Here is a 25,323-nt window from a genome sequence, read left to right as displayed (position 1 = left end):
TTCCTGACAATCTATAGGAGAGCCCATTAGATTCTACCTACTTTGATGTATTAAATGCATGAAAAAGGATTAGTTATGTCCAAGTAACGTGCAATGAAAATATTTTTTTAAACCAACATGGTTAAGTGTTAAGATTTTTAGAAATCAAAATATTTATTCACATGATTTTAGACTAGTCAAAGCTATTTCTTTTGCAGTAATGATTGAAGTGCAAGTGATGCTGGCTTTCACATTGGTGTCCTTCCGGGTAAAGACAGGTCAGTTGTTTTTGAATAAGTCAATGCAGCTCTGTAACAGGGAGACGTTGTTTCTGGCATGCTTTATTTCCAGTTCAGACATTTCAACTAGGTTCTTTCGAAATGCTGCCAATCTCTTCCATTTGAAGTTTATCAGCTCCTCTTCTGCAGGTTCAGAAAGCTGTTCAAACTTCTGGCAGCATTCCTGCTGATGAGTCTCTGCCAACTTGACATCTTTGCTTTTTAACGGGGCCTTGTCCAAAATCTTTGTTTGAATTCTCATAGTCAATTAGGGCTTTTGTGCTTCTGTATAGGAGAACCTTTGCAGCCTCTGTGTTGAGCATGTAGTATCAGAGGAGCTCTGTCAGTTTTAAATCTTCATCCGATGAGACTCGACCTCCCACTTTCCTAAGTTTTTCAAATAGCTCAGCAACTTTCAACAGGTACTTTTTAATGACTGTAGGTTCTTCTAAGGCCAGGCTATGCAAGCAGGCTGCAGTGTGGTCATAGTCATCAGCAATATTTTTGTGGGATCTGGTCATTTTGTCTGCTTTAGCACAGGAGTCCTTGATCCTATTGTAATAGTTAAGAAGGAAGTTCTCTTGCTCAAAGAAGACATCTACCTCCTTAACTCCAGAGAAAAGAACCTCATCAGCGTTCTTCACCGCACTTTGATTTTCTTACAACTTTATTTAAAGAAGAGAAATACATGTACAGATTTTTAAAAGCACTTTGGCAACCCTTTTAGAGGTTTGATAGCATGCATTGAAATCCCACTAGTTACCATAAGCCTAAAGTACATGTAGAACAGAACGTAACATGGAAACAGTCAGAGTTTTCTTGGTGTGTATAGATTAAACATAATGATCTTTGAATACCAAAAATTGCCACATCCAAATATCTCCTTGATATTATTTCCGCCTAACACTTAGATCTTGATCATACTCCAAGAAAACATGAAAGTTTCCGTCTTTATTGAGAACAGCGTGAGAAGAGAGCCGCTGAAGAAAGACTTCATGTGAGGACACAGTCTTCTTAAAGACAGCCAGATACTCAGCTTCCAGTTCTTGCTTCATCTTGGCAAGCTCTTCTTTTGTCATAGATCCTTCCCCTTCTCCAGGTTTCTGCATCTTCTCCTGAGGGCCATCAAAGTCTGGCTTTGTAGGAGCAGAGGGATAACAAGCCTGGCATAATCTGTTCTTTCAGTAAGAGCGTCATGCAGCCACACAAAGTCTTCGTGCTGCCTTGTAACAGAAAACTCTGGGCTCTGAAATGCAGGCAGTGTGGTCTTGGTGTGCACTGTAAACTTGACCTTATCTCTATCACTGAGTGCATCAGGTATGTCGATCTGAAGTGATGGGTCAACATTCAGGTCTACAGATGCAGATCTCAGCTTTCTGCGATCCTCCTCCTGTTGCTCCAGTAACTCAGGAACCGCAGCCATGGAGACGCTGACCTCGAGCAGCGGCCATCTTTGCTCCAGGCCAGGCGGACACCGGAGCCGTAGGGCCGAGACAGGGACGCAGAGTCTAGCGAGGCAAGCCTCCAGAGCTCTGTCCCCTTTTCTGTGTTTGTCCCTAAATTTTTGAGCATGAGATAGTTAACTCATCCTTCTCAGCACTTCAACCAGTTATTAATCTCTGAATTAAGTGCTGTTCACTTTAATAAGAGACTTTTCTGACATAGGCTGAGGAAACCACCGATCTATGAATATAAACACAAGAAGCAAAATTATAATAGGGCATTCCCCTTCACTGCCTAAGATCTCCCCAGCTCTTGTCTAATCATTAATAGCAAATATGAGATCCTTCTTATGGAGCAGGCCTGGAATCCAATGAGAAAGCCACCGCTATATTCCCTGTTATATCCCACAGTTATATTCCAAGCCACTATCAGGCCAATATCATCTGTACTATTTTATAAGTTTATTTAAAAGGACGATTAAAATACTTGCCTGAGCACAATGATTCACAACTTTGAACCCAGACGGCAAAAGAAGTGCATCTCCGTGAGGAGGAGGCCACCGCAGTCTACGTACCAAGTTCTAGGCCAACCATGGTTCCGTAGTGAGACCTTGTCTCACAAAAATAAAACTAAAGAGTTTGAGCAGCAGGACCTTACCAAGATGGCCAGTGCTCTCTACGGATGCCATAGGCTACCAAACAAAAATCCCCGTGTCAGGCATGGGATGTCTCCCTCAGTTGTTGGACAGGGAAGTCTCCAAAGTCCTGCCAAATAGTCCAAGCAATTGCCATTGCTCTTAGGTGTCCACCAAAACTGCACGGTCAGACCATATTGCCGGTGGTACCAATCATGTCCTCTGATCACAGGACAGAAAAATAACCAGCAGGACCCAAACCGAAAGCCTCCCCCCTTCTGGGTAGCTTTAATAGTGCCAGAGGGTCATTTGCAGGCTGCTGGGAGAGAAAAGTCATCAGAGTGTATTACCCAGTCTGGAACCCCAAAGGCCACACTACTGATCAGGGTGGTAAGATGTACTCTCTAGTTTCTTGTGGTCACCACACTGCCAGAGGCTCTTTCCCCTAAACTGAAATCCAGTACTTACAGGAACTACTTAACTTCTCACTCAGGTTCCCAAACTCTCAAAGAGGTGTGATGTTTCAATGCCTGTCTATTGAGTGAAAGCTTGCGTCTACTTCTGTAGACTCATATGAGAAATATAACTTCATTTCTAGAAAGAAAAAAAAGAGCCTCCAAGCCTCACTGTCTAGGTTGCTGTGAGTTGAAACCCATTTATCAATAACCCATTGAGACCAGAACCTCAAGACGTTCCTCTTTTGCTTGGAAAATGGTGAGGGCAATATGGACCGTGGGTCTTTATGGTCCTGTTGGCATCTCTGATATCCTGTTGTCCTCAGATGCAAGCAAACACTGACGCCTGCACCACAGCAGCACAGTCGGTGCTAAAGGTGGATGCCATCCTCTTTGGCATGGTTATGGGTACTGTAGCAATGTCACTCCAGGTGTTCTCAAGCTATTCTTCCTCTTGTGACTAATGCCTCACAAGAAAGCCACGGTCTCCCCTTGCTTGAAGGCCACAGACCAACTCTCTTTACTCAGTCTGAGGACTCGATGTGTACCAGGAATGTTCTGTTGTTGTTTGGTGTGGAGAAATCCCCTCCCCATCTTTGTTGAGAGCATGATTAAAAGATATTATCTAAAATAATGAGTTGAGCTTTAAGAAATAAATTTAGAGCATCCCTGTCCTCTTTTGTCTTTAGCTTTTCTCTGAAGAAGTGACACATGGAGTTAGTTAATTTTATGAATAAAAGGAAAGAAGGACAAATGAGAGGAGGAAACATACCTCACTACTAATCTCAAAATGTTTACTAGCCAAATGAGGACTTAATGAGACTCTGCTGTCCTCTCTCTCTCTCTCTCTCTCTCTCTCTCTCTCTCTCTCTCTCTCTCTCTCTCTCCCTCCCTCTCTCCCTCCCCCCTCCCTCCCCCCTCTCTCTCCCTTCCTCCCTCCCTCCCTTCCCCCCTCTCTCTTTGTGTTTGACAATCTTGGCATTTGTCTCCTCTTTCTATCAGCAAAATGCAGGGGACGAAGATACAGAATGGATCATCATTCTCATCAGTCACTTTCTTTGTGAAAATGAACTAAATGGATGAGCCCCGTTCGTCTAGACATGAGTTTTTCTAGTCATCTAACAGGAACTGGATGGAACTGGTGACAGTTTATTTATTTGCTCTCCTGGTTATCCTGGAACTTGGAATTGTGGAATCATTCCCTTTAGAGTTTCATAAGTTCTAGCAATGTGAGCCCCCGAGATCCTGGATTTTTGGGGGTGGGGGTGGGAATAGGAAGATTTAAATTGTATCCTCGGGCTGAATTAACCATAATCTCAACACAGTATGCACTTCCACTGTGTAATCACTTAGTAAACACTTGCTAATTGGCAGCAATCCCTGCTCTACTTGTGGGAAAATGCTGAGGTAAAATAAACTAGCCTTGCTACCTTCTTCCTCAATCACCCCAGGGAAGATTTGTTAGTGACTCCACACAGTGACTCAAACTTGATGTCCTGAAGAATAGCAGACTGCAGGCTGTTTTCTGTAAGCATTTACAAGGGTGTTTTAGTAAGAAATGGAGTGTTTGAGCTGCCCATCAGAGAAAGCCCTTGTTCCTGGCAGAGAAGCCAATGCAGTCTGAATCATTCATTTAACATGTGGTTACAGAGAACTTTCTCCTTCTCAAATCAAGACTCTCCCCACCTTAAAAAATAGAATGCTCTACCAGAAGTAGGCAATTTTGTTTTAAAACACCCCAGAGCAATCTAGAAAGATAAATAGTCAATCATTATTTGCCAATTTGGTTTCACAATGCAATGCAGTCATCCCTATGAAAAATATAAATATACCTAGTTGAATGTAAGTTTTAGTTTCTCAGTGTAGGAGACCTAGCATTTTGGAAGGATCAAGACTGTGTCCCACTGTGCACGTGTAACACACTGACTCCGAATAGAACATTTTATAGAGCCAAAGATCCTGCTCTGAAGCCTTATCTAACGTTGAGGCTTCCAGTCAAAATTCTTGGGAAAGTTGACACTCTGGCTTATCCCTATACAGAATTCTTCACCCCGGAAGACACTGAAAGTATGCAAATTTGTAATATGAAAATACTTTTTTCGTTTGAAAGGGAAAAGTGATACCTTTCACCTAAAAAGAAAAAAAAAATCTTAAGTCAAAAATGGAGGACGCAAACCTCCACCCAGGGAAGCAAGAAACCTGACCTCTGAGTGGTCTGTAAGTACATGGCCTTCTCAGGTCCTCGTTCCTGTGCAGCTGTGAATCACAGACTCTAAATTCCAGCTTACTGTGGCTTTTACAGCAACCAGAAGAGCTGTTCCAGGGTCACTAGCTGCCTTCTCTGAACTACAGCTAATCAGCATTACTAAATAAATGAGAGGGGACAGGGGAAACGGAGAGACATCAGCGGGAGGAGAGGAGAGTACAGCGACCGAAATCTCCAAGCTTGTACACTTTGAGGAAATGCTTTATGCCAAAGCATGGTTTATGTCAATCAAGCATATAAAAGTTACTGTGGCTGCAAAGGGCCATAAAGATGCACTTTTAAACTCTTAAAAAATAAGGCACTATAATTACAGCTTATAGAACTGTGTGTCCCATGAGTCTCCTTGCTGTTTTTAAGATACCCAAGGTGAATGAGGTAAAGGGAGGAGGGGGAGGGGAAAGAGAAGCCCTTGGAGTCTGTGCAGAAAAAATGCAGAAGCTGTTGAAATTCACATAGCATCTTTTTCCCCCGGCTCACTTCCTCCATCTTTTGCACACTTATTTGCTCATACGCTCTCCCTGTCTGAATTATTAACTTTAATAACTCTCTCTCTCTCTCTCTCTCTCTCTCTCTCTCTCTCTCTCTCTCTCTCTCTCAACTTTGAGGCTGAGAACTGGAGGCACTCCAGTGGGTGAGTACCCCACCCCCACGCATGTAACCTCTAGTGACATCACCTGAGGAAGTGAAACAGCTTTCTGTCTCTTTCTCGCCCTTTTAACCCTTACCTAACATACTAGAAATCTCTCCCTGAAATTCAGTGTCTACAGAGTCCAAGTCTCTAGAGCTCGGTGCTGGTGCTGAGAAGGTAGATAGGGAGGGGGTGCATCTTCAAGCCTCTATTATTGGAGCCCCTTGACCTAGAGGTGGTAGGACTCACAGAGAGTCTTTGTGCCTCCCTATGTCTTGAGATTCCTAATACCCTTCCCTTAGGTTTTTCTAAAGTGCTGCTAAGCGAGAACAATGGTTTGGCCTTAGAATCTTGGGAAAGTACTGACGTTGCCAACAGCTTGTAAAGAGTGTAGTGGATGGCTAGGCCAGCACTGCCCTCGAGTCCCCTCCCCTTCCCCACCTTAAACAATACTTGATGTCCACTCATAAACAAAGAATGCATGGAGATGCCCAATGTTATAGATCCTGCTGAATCCAATGTCTGTCCCTCAGGGAACCAGGGTTCTCTGACTATACAGTCTGATTGAATATGGGAAACAGGTTTAATCAGCCTATAAAGGAAACCACTGATGCCATGGCCATGATCCCAAAGCCCTGAGAGAGATTCACAGTTCATTGTCACTTGCACAGTCTGATCTGTAGGAAGTAAAGGTTCAAAAATATGCTGAAATTTAAAAACTGTGTTCCCTATGGATAAAGACTAACTGGAAGGTTACAAAGTCACCGTGAAAGTTATGGAGTAGTTTCAGCTATAAACTCATCAGTAGCCCCACAAAGAGCCAAGTAACATTTCTGGGTGGCGTGTGCATAAAATATAATTGATTCTTATCAAATTGAACTTTTAATTCAGGTATAGTTTACAATCAAGTTATAAAAAGTTTTATCAAAGACTTATTTACTTTTATTTTTATGTGCATTGCATGTTTTGCCTGTGAGGGTGCCAGACTCCCTGGAATTGGAGCTACGAACAGTTGTGAGCCGCCATGTAAGGACTAGGGAATTGAATATGGGTCCTCTGAAAGACCGGCCAGCACTCCTAACCAGTGAGCCTTCTTCCCAGCCCACATAATAAGAATTCTTAAAACAACCAAGTCTGTATTCATGATCTTCCATTAAAGAGTATGTAAGGATTGCATAATTATACGTAAGATAATTTAAATATAAAACAGGCCTGTTTTCAGTTTAGTCTGAGTTCTTGAATAATTGCTATACATTTATGAATTGAGGCTGAAATCTTACTAGAGTTACATATGGTGCGAGTAATGAAAGAAATTTTCTTCACATTTATAGGTTTAAATTATAATCCATGTAAGAGCCACGCCCATGTGTAGGAAAGTTTTATCTGTAAAGTCAATTTATTAGGCACTCCCTAAAAAAATGAGTGGAGGAAGGGTACACACACCACTTAATATGTTAAATAATTTGCTTAACCAAGTTTTTAATGGGAATTAAACGGTTAAAGTCTCTTAAGGTTGACTGATGGACATTTTTAAAATAATGTAAGATTTCAAAATAAACTTAAAATATTACAAAAGGTTAGAGATTTTCGATTTAATTTAAATGACTAAGATGGTAATGTTACAGCTAAAGAAAGCTTCACAGAGATGTTTCGAGTTTATACTTTTTCTCAGACCAAAAATGACTCCTTAAGAAAACTATTTGAGAACACTTTCTGATTAACAAGTAGCATAAGTTGTCTTAAAATCGAAGGTGAACTGTTTTTCTTTTTTTAAAAAAGCATGAATATTGGGGTTGGAGAGATGGGTCAGCAGTTAGGAGCAAATACCTCTTCCAGAGGACCCAAGTTCAATTCCTAGCACACATGTAAGTTTACAGTATACCATAACTCTAATTCCATGTGATTCAATATTTTCGCCTCTGTGTGCACCTGCACCAAGCTCTTGGACACACACACACACACACACACACACACACACACACACACTAACACACACACACACACACACAGATACTCATACACTCAGACACTCACACACACAAAGAGAGACAGACAGATAGTCAGAGACACACACAGAGAAGGGTAAGGGGCATACATGAGCATGATTTTAGAGAGATGATTTTAAAAGCATGAGCATTCTTCCAAATCTCTGCCATGCAACTCTGCTATTTTAAAGAACAATGACCTTTGTCCTTCCCAGTGGAGGGCAGGCAATGATGACACTGTGATCCATGTAGAATACTGTGCTGTTGTTACCCACTCTCCCTCCACATTTCTATTGCTGAAACAAGTTTCCTGTCTCGCTGACATAGTGGGGAGTTCTCTGGGGATGAGAGAAGAGGCGAACCACAGGGGAAACAAACTGAATTCTGACTAAGCCTTGGGTAATACAAACCCAAGAATATGGTGGGAGACGATTACCTTCGAGCAATACTGTTGATCCACCTCTATCCATTGGCCAGGGTTGTTCCTGTGACTAGAAAATGAATTATCTTGCATGGTCATGAGGGCAACGTGGTTGGTGTGGCTATCTTGACATCTCTACCACACTTCATAATTAATTTGCTGTCTCAAAGTCAACACATGACACAGATATGTCATTTTCCTAGAAAAGGTGACAGACCTTGGCTTACTGAAAAGAACAGGCATACAAAAAAGAAAAAAACACACAAATGAACAGGAGGACAAAATGACTTTCACCCTTTTACATCCTTTACACCCAAGGCTGTAAAGTTTTTGAAAAAAAAATTATTTCCTGTTAACAGAAGAAAACATGATCAGGAACAGTATGGGCAGGTGTGTGTGTGTGTGTGTGTGTGTGTGTGTGTGTGTGTGTGTGTCCAAGAGCTTGGCCATAATGTAGTTAATGCACATCTGTTTAAGGAATGTCTGGCCAAACTGGATATTTGGGTTTTGACTTCCTAAAAGGCCCTCTTTAGTTTTCTGTATGGCTTAAACTGATAATTATTTCATTGTCTCTACTCCACTATTTCAGTGAATTTTAGACTTAATCACAGGCTGGAGAAAGTAAAGACTTTTCCGACATGTTCATAGATGTTTGGAAGTATTCTTCTGGTAAGTCCTTTGGGGTTGGCTCAAGTGTTTCACTCCAGAAGAAACTATTAGGGGATGGAAGCTGGAAAAACAAAAAAACAAACCAAATTATTTAGATGCATGTGCAAAATTACTCAAGAAGTCATTGTTGTACAGATGTCACTAAGAAATAATAATGCGAGGAATTGGCTCAGTGGTTATGAGCACCTGGTGCTCTTGAAGATGTGAGTTTGGTTCCAAGTTCCCAGAGTAACTGGCTCCCAGTCAGCTGTAACACCAGCTCTAGGGAGATCTGATCATTCTGGCTTCCATGAGCGTGATATGCACCTTCTGTGGTGGACTGAATGAGAATAGCTCCCATTGGTTCACATATTTTGATACTTGACCTACAGTTGGAGGAACTGTTTTGGAAGGATTAGGAGGTCTGGCTTTGTTGGAGGAGGTGTGTCACTGGGGTCAGGCTTTGAGGTGTCTCTATTATCGTGTGTGTGTGTGTGTGTGTGTGTGTGTGTGTGTGTGTGTGTGTGTGTGTGTATCTATTTCCTGTGCAAAGATAGCTGCTGTTCTGGCCCCTTGTCTGCCTGCCAACTGCTGTGCTCTATGCCATGATGGTTATGAATATATCTTCTAAAACTGCAAACCCATAATAAACTCTTTCTTCTATAAGTTGCTTTGGTTATTGTGTCATTCCACAGCACACACACAGACACACACAATTAAAATAAGCAATACCAATATGTGTATTTGTGTCATTAGTACACAATTATTGCAAGTTTTAAGCCAAATAAAAACTCATTCATCCTGTCAATGTTCTAGCAACAATCACACACCACGCACCTCTCTGTGTCATTGTAAATAATGCATTATTTGCAAAATATTTCAGCACTGGGTGAATGATCCAGAAACACCAAACCCAACTGCCTTTAATTTGCATTAATCTGATTTATATACAACCATTTTTATTACAGGTAGAGGTATCTGGTTTTTGGCTTCAGTGTCTAAAGGAAGTTTCTTCTGGAGTGAAACATACTTGAATCAGTGATTCAAAATGATTTACCAGAAAAATACTTCCACAGCACACATTACATATAGAAAAAAATATTTACTTTATTTAACCTGTGACTAAGTCTGGACTAATTAAATCAATATGGGTGAACATGTATAAAACTAGAGAAAGACAATGTGAGAAAACAAGGAAGCTAGTTCTTGTGCACAAGAGGCTTGGCTTCAGAAAACCTAGGAATGACCTGCTTAGAACCAGAAAGATCCGTTCCAGCCCCAACAGTCCATCCACTCTAATACTAGCGTGTTTACTAGAGTAAAATGCTTGGCTTCTTGACCAGATTGGCGTTCATTCAGAAACACGAATGCTAGGATTGAGGCGTAAACGTTCTATTTTCCTAAATTATGTGAAGGAATATTCAAAACGAGCAGCAGAAAAGTTAAAAATCTCTACTTTTAGAAACACTTCTCATGTTTTCCTAAGAATCTGCACACTGTTAAAATCCACTTGAGTAAATGGCTCCTGAGACTATCCATTGGTTGGGGCTGTTTCACTCATGTAAAAACCATTCATCGTTTATGTATCATAGTGTGTCCTTTCGAGTCTAAGCTTAAAAAATGAAAATGATTCATCATTTAGGACCGCATGATGATATTGTAGAGAAAGACAAAAATGTTATTTTAAGGAACTTAAAAATTACACAATGACTATTATTAATCCTGTTTTTCAAATTAGTAGTTTACATACAAACTAACTCGTTCTATTATAAACATGATGGTTGATGATGCCAGGTTAATGTAGCATGATACTTTCACCAGGATGTCCCCCTGTGTCCTAAACACATGATAATAATTGACAAAACTTTAGAAATAAAGCAAAAAAAAAAAAAAATCCAATGTAGGCCTGTTATCACTGGGAACCAGACTGACAACCGTGTGCAATCCAGATAGGAAATATGCCACTAGGGCTTTGAAGCCAAAAAAAGACCAGCAGTTTAACTGGTTTTGACTAACAGTGATCAAAACTCCTTGAAATAAGGGTAGTTCCAAGCCAAAACTGAAGAGTAATGAGGAGAAGTTCCCCACTTCCCAGCAATGCTCTGCAGTGGGCAACAAAGAAGCTGCCAGTCACTGTTCGGGGCCTTGGCTTATTAGAACAGAGTGGTGAAAAAATCAAAACTCTAGACACCATCCCACAAACATACATCTGCGCTGCCTGTTGGCTCCATGACCCAATCTACTGTAGCCAAACTGTCACTGCCAGCCAAATGCCCAGAGCTAGTTGTTGCTGTAAGGTATAATTCTGAACATGAATCTGGAGAGCCAGGTGTAGGGGGAAATATTAGGAAGAAAAAGAAAACATGGGAATAGCAAGGAATGCAGTTCTAGGAACATGTAAGAATAATGTAATTAAACTCCATAATTGAAATATGTGTGGACACTGGTAAGTTCAGAGATACTGGAATCTTAATTTTTATCACCTTTGAAAATATGTATGTTTCCCAGTTTATCCAGAATAGTTGCTAATTTTCAATCCATTAGTTTCTATCAGCATGACGTCATCAGTGTAAGGAACCAGCACATAGCCTGCTTCCACTGTGGAGCTGGAAGGATCCTGAGAGAGCTCAAGGAACTGACCTTGAAGTTACATAAACCATAGAGCCATGTGTATTAGTTAGAAGCACTGGATCTGATAGGGTTGACGAGCAAAAAGCTCTTCTCCCTAAATCATTTGGTATAAACCAAGTGTGGGGACACATGTTGATCAGACTCATTAGAAATTAAGGACATGACTTGTATTTGGAATGACATCTTGTCAAAGGTTTTGATACCCTACTATCCTGCTCCAAGAACTTCCTGTGTTCTGCATGGACAAATGGAATGACCAAAGTAATAATTACCAAAGCTGCCTCTTGGGAATCTTCAATGCTTCACTAATGTCGTTGAGAAGGTTATGCGACTTTATAATTTTCTATCATTTTGAGTTGGGAAAGCAGTTATAGAGGCTTCTAAGAATATTCCACTTGGGCATCTATTCTAGTACCTTATATTCTACAGAAAGTTAGGTATGTATATATGCTTTCAGGCAGTGAGAAAACACTCTTGGGGTGTCAGGACACTCTGGACAGACTCAGGTTGCAAGTCCATTTGTGATCTAGAGCCCTTGAGAATCCTACATGGTATAATTGTAAACTCATTCAGTGTCATGATTTGGTCACGCTGAAAGAAGATTTAGTTAGAAACACTACTCATACGACTAAAGGAATAAAGATTACATTTCACCATTAAATGGCTTCTAAAAACTTTTAAAAAAGGTGTATAGATAACAAATGACCAGTCTGATGAGTTTTCACAAAATAAGCACACTTTCCTTATGAACAGCCCAGGTCAAGAAACAACATACTTTGTTGTAGTTTGAATGGGGATGGCCCCCATAGATTGAATTCTTAGCCATAGGGAGTGGCACTATTAGGAGTTGTGGTCTTGTTGAAGGAAATGTGTGACTGTGGAGATGGGCTTTAAGGTCTTATATGCTCCGCCCTGTGGCACATGGTCTCCTTCTGTTGCTTTTGAGTCAAGATGTAGAACTCTTAGCTCCTTCGCCAGCACCATACCTGCCTGCATTGCGGCCATATTTACCACCATGCCAAATGGATTAAACCTGTGAAACTGTAAACCAGTCTCAGTTACATGCTTTCTTTATGAGATGCCATGGTCATGATGTCTCTTTACAGCATTAACCCAAACTAAGGCACATTTTCTCATTAGAAATTATTCATTTTCTGTTTTAGTCAAGAAAAGCCCCAAGGATGAAAACTGCCCTGATTTTCAATTCTAAAATGTAAGTTTGCCTATTGTAGTTATGTATAAAGTATGTAAATTTTAAAATGACATTTATAGTTCTAGAGCAAGGCCTACTTTGATCCATTTGTTTTTATTGAAGGTTTTGCATGTATATGCATAAGAAAGATCAGCTCCTATTTTGTCATATTTTATTTGCCTTCTACTATGTTTTACCAAGTTTATACTGGACTTACACAGTGAATCAGGAGCTGGTGAGATGGTACAATGGGTATAGACAAGGTCTTCTGGATCCAACATGGGGTTGAACCCATGGACTTAGGGCTGCTATGGTCAACTGGACCTGCACAAGACTAGGTCTATCAGGATTATATCAGCTATGGCATGAGGAACTAAAGACAGCTAATGGTTTCTGGGGAAAGGGAACAGATTCCTAGTGGCATAGTCACTGGTAAACTGCCCTTCTGAGAATATATTTATTAGTAGATCTGGTATAAAAATAGCAAGTGTAATAGATTCCACAAAGTCGTTGGCATTAAGCAACAGAAACATATTTTCTTATAGTTTTGGAGACTAAGAGGTCTAGTTGTATTGACTGTAATCTCCAAGGTCAACCTTCTTTACTTTTTTCTGGGTTTAGGGTTCATTAAAATCATGCACTGTGCCACCTCAAAAATCTCCAATTTAACTATTAATCTAGAAATAATTTTATTATTTATCAGATAGAACATTACGTCATGACAGATTGGTGTACCTTTTATTTAAAGGGTAGAAATTGAACCTATAATATAAGACTAATACAATTTAAATGTACTCTTTAAAATGCACAGGGTTGCTTTTTGTTTTCTGTATTATATTAAACAACATGTTTCTTTATATGTGTGTATATGCTTGATGTGTATGCACATGTATGTTTGTGTGTGTAAAACATAGGTCAACATTTAGTATTATGTGTGTGTATGCCTGTTTGTGTGCATTCTTTTTATCACTTTTATTGGATATTCTATGTATTTACATTTTAATATTAACCCCTTTCCTTCCTCTCTCATCTCCCCTCTCTTTGCTTCCATGCAGATGCTCTCACTCCCAACCACCCACTACCATCTCAGCACCTTGGCATTCCCCTACACTGGGGAAACAAGCCTTCACTGGACCAAAGGCCTCTCTTGCCATTGATGACAAACAATGCCACCCTCTGTTACATTTGTGGCTGGAGCCATGGGTCTCTCCATGTGTGCTCATTGGTTGGTATTTTAGTCACTGCAAGCTCTGGAGGATTTGGTTGGTTGATATTGTTGTTCTTCCCATGGGGCTGCAAACCCTTTCAGCTCCTTCAGCCTTTTCTCCAGCTCCTCTATTTGGGTCCCTGCGCTCAGTCCAATGATTAGCTGCAAGCATTCTCATTTGTATCACTAAAGCTCTGGCAGAGCCTCTGAGGAGACATACATATCAGCCTCTTGTCAGTAAGCACTTCTTGACATCAGCAGTAGTGGCTGGGGTTTGGTGGCTACATATGGGATGGATCCCCAGGTGGGACAATCTCTGATGACATTTTCCTCAGTCCCTGTTCCACTCTTTATCCCTGTAATTCCTTCCATGAGTATTTTGTTCTCCCTTCTAAGAAGGACTGAAGCATCCACATTCTGGCCTTCCTTCTTTTTGAGCTCCATATTGTCTGTGAATTGTTTCTTAGTTATTTTTAGCTTTTGGGCTAGTATTCGTTTATCATTTTGTGACTGGGTTACCTCACTCAGGATGACAGTTTCTAGTTCTATCCATTTGCCTAGGAATTTCATGGAGTCATTGTTTTTAATAGATAAGTAGTACTCCATTGTACAAATGTACCACACTTTCTGTATTCATTCCTCTGTTGAAGGACATCTGGGTTCTTTCCAGCTCTGGCTATTATAAATAAGGCTGCTATGAACATAGTGGAACATGTGTCCTTGTTATATGTTGAGACATCTTTTGGGCATATGGCCAGGAGTGGTATAGCTGGGTCCTCAGGTAGTACTATGTCCAGTTTTCTGAGGAACCACGAGACTGATCTCCAGAGTGGTTGTACCAGCTTGTAATTCCATAAATAATGGAGAAGTGTTCCTCTTTTTCAACATTCTCACCAGCACCTGCTGTCACCTGAGTTTTTGATCTTAGTCATTCTGACTGGTGTGAGGTAGAATCTCAGGGATTTTTTTGATTTGTATTTCCCTGATGACAAAAATATTGAACATTTCTTTAGGTGCTTCTCAACAACTCGGTATTACTCAGTTGAGAATTTTTGTTTAGCTGTGCAGCCCATTTTTTTAAAAATAGGATTCTTTGATTCTTTAGAGTCTAATTTCTTGAATTATATATTATAATATCTAATATATTGAATATTAGCCCTCTATCAGATGTAGGTTGGTGAAGATGTTTTCCCAATCTGTTGGTTGCCGTTGTGTTTCATTGGCTGTGTACTTTGCTTTACAGAAGCTTTGCGATTCTTTGAGGTCCCATTTGTTGATTCTTGATCTTAGGGCGTAAGCCAATGGTGCTCTGTTCAGGAAACTTTTTCCGGAACCTGTGTTCTAACCTCTTCCCTATTTTCTCTCCTTTTAGTTTCAATGTACTTGGTTTTATGTGGAGGTCTTTCATCCACTTGGACTTGATGTTTGTCCAAGTAGACAAGAATGGATGAATTTGCATTCTTGTACATGCTGACTGCTAGTTGAACCATTTGTTGAAAATGCTGTCTTTTTTCCATTGAATGTTTTTAGCTCCTTTGTCAAAGATCAAGTGACCATAGGTATGTGGGTTCATTTCTGGCTCTATCTGCCTGTCTCTGTACCAATACCATGTGTTTTTTATCTTAATTCATCTGTAATACATCTTAAGGTCAGGGATGGTGTCTTTTATTGTTGAGAATAGTTTCACTATCCTGGGTGTTTTTTTTTTATTCCAACTGTATTTGCAAATTGCTCATTCTAACTCTATGAAGAATTGAGTTATAATTTTGATGGGGATTGCCTTGAATCTTTAGATTGCTTTTGGCAAGATGGCTATTTTTACTATATTAATCTTGGCAATCCATGAGCATGGGAGATCTTTCCATCTTCTGAGATCTCCTTCAATTTCTTTCTTCAGAGATTTGAAGTTCTTCTCATACAGATTTTTTGGTTAGGTTCACCCCAAGGTGTTTTATATTATTTGTGACTATTGTGAAGGATGTCATTTCTCTAATTTCTTCTCAGGCTGTTTATCCTTTGAGTAGAGAAAGGCTACTGGTTTGTTGAGTTAATTTTATATCCAGCCACTTTACTGAAGTTGTTTATCAGGTTTGGGAGTTCTTTGGTGGAATTTTTGGGGTCACTTAAGTATATTATCATCATCTTCAAATAAGGATATTTTGACTTCTTCCTTTCCCATTTGTATCCCCTTGACCTCCTTCTGTTGTCTAATTGCTCTGGCCAGGAATTCCAGTACTATATTGAAGATGTAGGGGGAGAGTGGCTAGCCTTGTCTAGTCCCTGATTTTAGTGGAATTGATTCAAGTTTCTCACCATTTCGATTTATGTTGACTATTAATTTGATGTATATTGCTTATTCTTATGTGTGCTTATATGTTTAAGGCCATATGTCAATCGGTATCATCACAGGAATGCCATCTGGGTTCTTTGAGATGGGGGGTGGTCTCCAACTAATCTTAAGCTCACATATTAAGCTAAATTGGCAGGTTCAGTAAGCTCTTCTGGTCTCTTTGTTTACAAAACACATTCCAAGTTGATATTGATTCTTAATAAGTATGACATCCAAGTCTGTTCTGTTGCCCTTTTGCCAATTGTCAACCTGTTAAATGCTTTTTTTGGTGCCAACAGAGGGTGTCATAAATCAAGAGAAATGAACGGTGTCTGTCTAGAGTGGGTTAGATAATGGACTAGTCCATTCTTTTTGCTTTACAGCAGCTTCTGGATTGCTTTTTGTTAGTGCAAATGGCACCCCAAACTCATGTCTTGACATTAACCATGACAGTGCATTCAGTCATAGAGTTAAATTAGTTTGTAATTTTACCAACCCTTAAGAGAGCTGAACCTCATTGTATTCTGTTAGCAACCCCAGGATACACCCCTTTGTCAAAAGCCAGAGTCACAGTCCTAAGGAAATGGTCTCTGAACCCATATATGGTAGCATTGTCAGGCTTCTCTCAGAAGTCGGGATTTCGTGCTCTAGACTCTTCTCAGTTTTTTTGTTTACTGAATGTGCACTCTTGTTATTTTCTGCTCCCTAGGATAGCCAATCGAGCACTCAGCCCTCCACAACTGACTTCTAAAGTCTATCTTTCATATCCACTGTCTTAGTGCTGCGTCTTCACATGAACCTTGTTATAAACCCCCAAATTCTTATCTCTAGTCTTTCCCTCTTCAGCTTTTGTTTGTTTATTTGTTTTTTGTTTGGTTGATTGGATTTTTTATTTGTTCTTGGGTTTTGATCCTCCAGATGAATTGTCTTATTATTATAAATCTGATGCTTCTTTGCCGCATATCCATAGCAGGGTCCTCATTGTCGGCTGTCCTGTGAATCTCTCTACAGGAATGAACTGCCTTTTCCAAAACAGAGCTTGATCTGTCTCTGTTTCTCTGTTTCTGTATCTTTGTCTCTGTCTGTCTCTGTCTGTCTCGGTTCCTCTGTCTCTGTGTCTTTGTCTCTGTCTCTGTGTCTCTGTCTCTGTGTCTTTGTCTCTGTATGTCTCTGTGTCTCTCTGTCTCTCTGTCTCTCTGTCTCTGTGTCTCTCTGTCTGTCTCTGTTTCTCTGTCTCTGTGTCTTTGTCTCTGTCTGTCTCTGTGTCTCTCTGTCTCTCTGTCTCTGTGTCTCTCTGTCTGTCTCTGTTTCTCTGTCTCTGTGTCTTTGTCTCTGTCTGTCTCTGTGTCTCTCTGTCTCTGTCTGTCTCTGTCTCTCTGTCTCTCTGTGCCCCCCTCCATGCCTCTTCTCCCTCCTATGATTTCCGAACCAAAAAGAGTCCTCTTTCAGTTGAAAACTGCTACTGGACCCCAACCCCCCAGCCAGCTCCAGCCAGCCAATCAGGATTTGCTTTGTTTTGCTCCTTTACCACCTCCACAGTCCTGGGATTAATTATTTCTACTGTTTCTTAGATTCTAGGCTGCACATTCCTTGAGGACAAGTGTGACATATAGTTTCTAGTGTTTACCAAAGTACCTAACAAATAGTGGAACTCTGAACAATGTATTGAATTGACTTTTATCTTATTTAACACCCTAGCAAGGATATGGTGCTTTGCAAATAAATAGTAGAATGAACTGGCTGATAAATTCTATAAAAGCCAACTGCTGGATTCTGAGCAAAGTAAATGGAGGTTCGGTCTGTGGCTCATGGAGTCTAGTACCCACGATCTGCCGGGTCCTCGGCACCTTACTGAGCCCATGGCTTCCCTGCTCTCCAGGTTGCCCTGCTTTCTCTCCTCCCTGCTCCTTCTGGTTTGTTTGAATTTTGTGCTAATTTAAATTCCTCACGAACACCTTCCATCACCTGCTCGCTGATCCATGACCTGTTCTTTTGACTGAATTGCATTTTAAAGGTCCTGGGCTTGACTTCAGTGGTCCTCATGCTGACTGCCACGAAATGACCTCTGTCCCATGTGACCATCCTTCATGTTTGCCCTCAAAAATACAATGTACCTACAGTGTTAACGCAAATAAGCCCCATGTCATGTTATCAAATATGGTTAATTCAAGCTCAGTAGACCAGAAATGTCCTGTGTCTTGTTATCTTATGCGGTCATGTGCACCACGGTGGAATATTTCTTTCCTCAAAGGTGGGAACTGAGTCAGAGGCCATCTGTGTGGCCCTTGCTCACCAGTCCTGAGTGGCCAATAATGAATTTAGGCTGAATGTAATTACTCCCTTGTTAACAGTGGTTTTTCTGCACTTTCCTCAGCTGGCTCTGGAGACACACCGTTGAGTGTGATGTATGACTTCTTGTCCAGAATGAAACCTGAGCCAGGGAAAGACAGGGAGAAGCCGCCCAAGAGCCTCCTAATGAATTTAAGGGCTCAGCCTGCTGCTTATTGAAGGAATACTGTGAGATGTTCTTAGAGCTGCACCTTGCCTTTCAGAAAGACCTCCAGTGGGGCTTCGACTTTGAACGCTATCATCTTGGTTCGTATTCCCACTACAGTCACAATTTACATTGTATTCACATTACATTCGCAATTTACATTGGGTTCACAGTGTGTGCACAATTTACCATGACAGAGCTAAGAAAATGGGAATCAGTTACAACCAAAGAAACAAAAAGGCCTAAGGGAGAGAGGTTAGTCTCAATGAACTTGTTCTTGTCTTTATCAGAAATTGTAAGACCAAGCCAATTGAAAATATTTTAACATAAAATTTTCCTTTAAAGTACAAAATTTCATGATCAGAGAAGCCAATACATTTTCTCTTAAAGGAGGGTAGAAGTAAGCTGTGCATAGAGTGACCTTCTTACTCCTGCAGAAGTCACTATGTCTACAGAAATCTCTACAAGAGTCAAAGCGACTAAGCACTGTTAACACCCAATTTCCCCTTATAAAGAGCTTTAAGAAACACAAATTTCCATTATGTGTTTTCAATTTATCAGAGCATCCCATCCTAATGTGAGAGCTAGAATTTCTCTACACATTACAGCTGTAGAATTATCATGTGGAAAGTTATTCCCTATCTACAGTGAAGCTGTTTTAAATGCATTTTGAAGCTCAGGACTTCCAATGTCAACACTCAGGCTGAGACCTCAGACGCCCCAGCAACGGGGTATAATGAGTTTATTGACTCACTGGAGTAAGGAAGACCACCCTGCTGTAGTAGACACCTCGGCAGAGGTGCTGGAAACCACCAGGACTTATACTGGAGTTAGGCGAGGTGGTCTGGGAGGGAATTTATGAGAGAGTAGCTGCTCTCAGTTGAAGACATAGTGCCAGGCACTGGTAGCAATCCTATAACTGACTTCTTGAGAAGTCGTGCAATATGTGGGAAGCATAGTGAAGGCAAGGTAGAGGAAGCCCCCCCCCCCCCCCCAGACAGCACAGCTGGTGATGGGATCCTCTCTGACTTCGAAAGTCCATATCAAGATGGAACTTGTCTGTTTAGGTCCAATTCAGACATGCGGTGCCTCCCAGGACACTGGTATTGTTAGAGGTGTTTGTGTTTAGCAGGAGTCAGTCCAGATTTAGATAATGTAAGGTCAATCCAGAACTCAGCATCTCCTTTTCTTTACATTTAGAAGCCACTGACATAGAATGAAAGGACGGAAGCTTGGTTTGCTGTGTAGAATTTCAAATTGGCTTTTTATATATAGTTTTCAAGGGAAAAGATATAAAACTTAGTCTAAAAGGTCCATTTTGTTGGGAAGTGTGATGGGAAAGTTCCTACTATACTTCTTATTCAGACCAAGTGCCTCAGTGTGGCTTACCAAGTCTTGTAGGTGCAGCCCTCCATACCTCTCAGATATCATCACACTTAACCTTCTGCTCTGTGGCTGTTTCTCGTGCTTTGATTACATTGAACAAAATGCCATTTGTAAAGTTAAGCACAGTAAATTATCATATCCCTTATGTCATTCAAGTTAGGGGTACTGGAATGAGCTAAGCTTTTTCCCTTCCTCAAGACACACCACCCCCAAGAATACATGCCCTCTGTTTCTTCTCTCTGCCATATCATCTCCCACTCATCTTTAGGATCTTAGCCAAATGTACTTTTCTCAGGAGAAAGGTTTGAGTTCTGCTCACCAAGAACAGGTCCTCCTGGTAGTGTGTCTTATACAATACTCTCTCATTTGCATTGACTGTGTGTGTATATCTGTCTGTCTGTGTGTGTATGTGTTTGTATGTATGTATGTATGTATGTATGTATGCGTGTATGTATGTATATAAAATATTAATTTGTCTTTCTGCTTTGTATATTGCTATAACTCTAAGTTTAATTCCATGGTAACACATAGAACCAGGTCGTAAGTAAAGGCTTAGTTAATTCATTCCCATCTGATATAAAAGTATTATGAGGATAGCTTACAGATCTCCAACCCAGTTCCATATAAGTTCATTGGGAGATTTGAGGAGCAGCTTCTATGGCTACAGTCTCTTTGTACAGGGTTCTCTTGACCAACTTAGTTTATATGCATTATAGGAAATTAATTAAAATTAATTATGTTCACTGTTATAGGGTACTTTATTATTAATGAAACCCTACAGAGGTTGCCATCTCTTTTTTGGCAGACAGGCAACAGAGTTCTTTTAATTGATTTGAGAAACTTGTACAATAGTGTAGTGGGTATTTTAACCCAGATTTTACTGCCAAACCAAGGTTCTTGTCATTACCAGTGATGTCTCACATCACCTTCATCCTTAATCCTGCTCTACAGTACCAAAGATGGAGCAATACTGGACCAATGCTGGCAGCACAGCCATTTGCTTTTAGTTCAACCTAGGTTTTCCCATATTGAAAAAATATAATCAAAGACCTCTCAAGTATGGAAATGCCTGCAGCCATGGTGGTGGGTGTCCTATTGTTCACGTGTGCCTTTCTCTTTGTCATTTTGTCAGTATATAGCTGACTTCATACTCATGAGTTTCACATGTATGGGTTAAACCAATTGTGAATAAAAAATTGAAAATATATACCAAACATTTAGGTCTTTTTTCATGTCACTATTTGCTATACAGTAAAGTGCAACAACTATTTTGCACAGCATTTGCCTTGAAATTAGGAATTTTAAGTAGTCGAGAGATATTAAAAGTGTATAGGGATACACATACACCCACACCCATACATGATGTAAATACTAAGCCATTTTATCTAAGAGCTTGAGAATTCACAGATCTAAAGAAATTTCTAGAACTAATGACATCAGATACTAAAGATTGACTTTTATTACCTTTTTAAAAAATATTCACACTGAAGACAAATGTTTCCTAGGAAACCAATGCTAACTGCTTTTCAGACATTTTTCAAATGTTTTGCAATGATGTGTTGACCTATTAATTCTGTGAGTCACTGCACATCACCAATGACCACAGAAGTGAAGATGCAGCTTCCCACCTCCTATGTCATAAGTGTTCTGACCATGTAGAATTTAAATAGAATGTTTCCTGAAACTCTCACTCTATTTGATCATAGATAAATTCCTTACAGGTAAAACACTATTTCTAACACGGCCATCAAAATAACCAAGCTCCTCCCCATCAGACTTACCTGTGATTAAAAGCCAGAACCAGAAACAAAAGTCTCAGTCATAATGAACAAGTTCTAGGTCTTCAGAAGGCTGAATCAAGAAAGCAACTATGAAATCTCCGAAGCTGACCATGGATGGGTCAGAGAAGGAAAGGGTGCATCAGCAGAGGCATCATGGGTGAAGGAGTGGAGTGTAAGACTGATGAGGTCCTGGTGAGGGGCTAAGCTTTCCTGATGCTGAGGGAGAAATGAGAAGACTTGGTGAGGCATTTTGTTTTTGTTTGGGCTAGGCAGTTCTGTAAATTATATCTTGGATGTTCTAAGCTTTGGGGCTAATATCCACTTATCAGTAAGTATATACCATGTGTGTTCTTTTGTGACTGGGTTACCTCACCCAGGATGACAGTTTCTAGTTCTATCCATTTGCCTAGTAATTTCATGAAGTCATTGTTTCTAATAGCTGAGTAGTACTCCATTGTGTAAATATACCACAATTTCTGTATCCATTCCTCTGTTGAGGGACGTCTGGGTTCTTTCCAGTTTCTGGCTATTATAAAGAAGGCTGCTATGAACATAGTGGAGCGTGTGTCCTTGTTATATGTTGGGACATCTTTTGGTTATATGCCCAGGAGTGGTATAGCTGGGTCCAATTTTCTGAGGAACCACCAAACTGATTTCCAGAGTTGTGCCAGCTTGCAATTCCAAGAACAATGGAGAAATGTTCCTCTTTTTCCACATCCTCACCAGCATCTGCTGTCACCTGAGTTTTTGATCTTAGCCATTTTGACTGGTATGAGAGCCCAAAACCTTCGATCACCCAACATATAATTCACAGACCACATGAACCTCAAAAAGAAGGAAGACCAAAATGTGGATGCTTCAGTCCTTCTTAAAAGAGGGAACAAAATAATCATGGGAGGAAGTACAGGGACAAAAAATAGAGCAAAGACTAAAGGAAAGGACATTCAGGGACTGCCCTAACTGGAGATCCATCCCAAACCCAGTCACTATTGCTGATGCCAAGAAGTGCTTGCTGACAGGAGCCTGATATGGATGTCTCCCTGCTTATATGGAGTAAGATGCTTGTTGGTAACCATCAGACTGAGCACAGGGACCCAATGGGGAAGTTAGAGAAAGAACTGAAGGAGCTGAAGGGGTGTGCAACTTCATAGGAAGAACAACAATATCAACCAGCTAGACACCCCCCCCAGACCTCCCAGGGACTAAACCACCAACCAAAGGGTACACATGGGGGACGGCATTGCTCTAGCCACAATGTAGCAAAGGATGACATTGTCTGACATTAATAGAAGAAGCCCTTGGTCCTGTGAAGGCTTGTTTCCCCAATGTAGGGGAATGCCAGGTGTTGAGGTGGGAGTGGGTGGGTGGAAGGAGGAGCATCTTTATATAAGCAGGGGAAGGGGGATGAGAGGGGAGAACCAGGAAAGGGGGCAACATTTGAAATGTAAATACATAAACTATCTAATAAGAATAAGAATAGATCAGAAACTGATCTATGTTGAGTGGGCTAATTAAGTATTTAAACAGCAGTACACAGAGCTTGTTTCTTTGTTTAAGAACAGTGAATTAAATGACTCCTGAAAAACATCAACATTTAGCCTAAATCTATCTAGGCTTCAAAATTTTTTTTTAATAAAGCTTTTTTTAAAAAAAAAATCTAATGTTGTTGCACTATGGAACACACACTGTCTCAAAAGTGCTTCACTTCCTTAAGTTCCAGATGAAACAAACAGGAAAACTGAGAAATTAAAACAACGTTTTCCTTCTAAGTGGTTGTCATGTCATGTGAGAAAAAAATAAAAATGTATGATGCCTTACCAATACACCTGCAAAATTAGATGTTAGCAATATTTTCAAAAATCTTAGGGCTTCTCAAGATAAAGAAAATAATCTACTCAATTGTATGTATGGCTCTCACCTGTAGCCACAATTACAAATCGAATCTTAAGAAAATAAAAAAAAATACATTCTATTCAAATTCATGAACTTGTTTATGGGTTTTATTATTATTATTATTATTATTATTATTATTATTATTATTATTATTATTATTTTCACTGGATTCTACTCATATTTGCTGTTCATTTTCAGAGAAGCAGATTTTCTTTAAGGAATGAAAGATTAAAAAGTCAAATTTACAAGGCTCTTTAATTAGTGAAAAGAGCAAATTCAGCTGTCATTTTAATTTCCTACCCTTCCTTACTCTTGTCCTTGAGAGCCGCAGGCCTCAGATAAATCACATTGCGTGTGGGTAATGTTTTATTTGAGTTTCTTCGTTTTTTTTTTTTTTTTTAATTTAAATAACTCTTTGTTTTAAAAGAACATGTCATCAGTCAAAATAATGCTATCACTTCTGAAAATATTTTCACTTTCTGACATGCACTGAGGCGCCATAAAGTAGTGTTGACAGCTCCATCTTTAGCATTCCACAAATCTTATGGAGATATATCATCAGAAAACCGCACGGTCTATATCCGGGCTCTGACAAAACTGAAACATGGCCTGCCAGCCACAGATAAGGCTTTGAAATGTTAGTCACTGAAAAGGTGATAACAGAAACAAGGGCCAAATCGTGTACACCTTCACCTCTGGACGCCTGCGGTTTTGAGTCAAGTCACTTTGGTAAAAAATGATATTGCTGTTGGGTTCCTTGGCCAAGTCAGTGGATATTCAGTGTAATCCAACATGAAAACATGTGACAGACATGCTTTCAAACATGCTTCTGGGCAGCAGGGGGAGGGGCTGGAGTTGCGAAGCTGAGAAACAGAAACCCGGCATCTCTTGCACATCCTCCACCACGGATCAAAGCCTCGTGCCATCGTGTGGCTGCCATCAGGGGCACAAATGGAAACTGTGAAGCATGCTGGAGCAAGTGGAAACAGCTTTGACATCTTCATCCCCGTCATTGTTAATTCCTTAGTGTTTTGGAATTCCAGGCTGTTCTCAATTTTATATGGAAAAATCTCAAGATAGGAGAGGATAAAAATCCTATTATGTCTGGACCTGGATGCGGTTGTTTTTCTTAAAGACTCTGTTAAAAAAAAAAAAAAAAACAGAGTGACCACAAATACCACCTTTAAGTAGAATTTATAATCATTTACATCTTAGTGGTTCCTCCCTCAGTCATCCATTTTTAAACAGAGTAGGGTTTATGGTCATCATCTGTGATTACATTCTCATGTATTTGCAGTATTTCTACTATAATGATTTATTTAAAAGGGCTTCGCCATGATAGCTCTCCAACTTTGTTCCTTCCTGTATATCACTGTTCAGGGTCAAAAACTGGGGAAAGGGCTGGTCCCTAAGGCCTAACATATTTCACCAGTGGAGACTCTGGCTTTTCACTTCTTTCTCTCCTCATCACTTTATGCTTAAAGAAGAACAGATGTGGAAACGTTTAGGAAAAAAAAAAGACTAATTGAATTTCACATAACACAATTTAGCATTGTTTGAGGAAGTACCTAAATCAACAGCACGTTTTCCAGAGTCCCAGCCTCGCCTAATTAGAACACCAAACGTGTGACTAATTGGCCACACTTCCACCAAAGGCTCCGAGGCACATGATG

At 40.2% G+C, this 25,323-nt stretch overlaps 1 pseudogene across 1 annotated transcript; it reads right to left on the bottom strand.

Moving 5' to 3' along the window:
* Positions 1–258: 258 nt before the first annotated feature.
* Positions 259–1,680, bottom strand: LOC308433975 (sorting nexin-5-like; annotated as a pseudogene). The gene is made up of 2 exons: positions 1,128–1,680; positions 259–915 (listed from the first exon to the last, which is right to left on the bottom strand). The product of its transcript is annotated as a sorting nexin-5-like (transcript).
* Positions 1,681–25,323: the final 23,643 nt, after the last annotated feature.

Source organism: Micromys minutus (assembly GCF_963924665.1).
Source record: "Micromys minutus genome assembly, chromosome: 21".
NCBI lineage: Eukaryota > Metazoa > Chordata > Mammalia > Rodentia > Muridae > Micromys > Micromys minutus.
The sequence above is the reverse complement of the archived record's forward strand: the minus strand, read 5'-3'. Positions and strand labels throughout refer to the sequence as shown.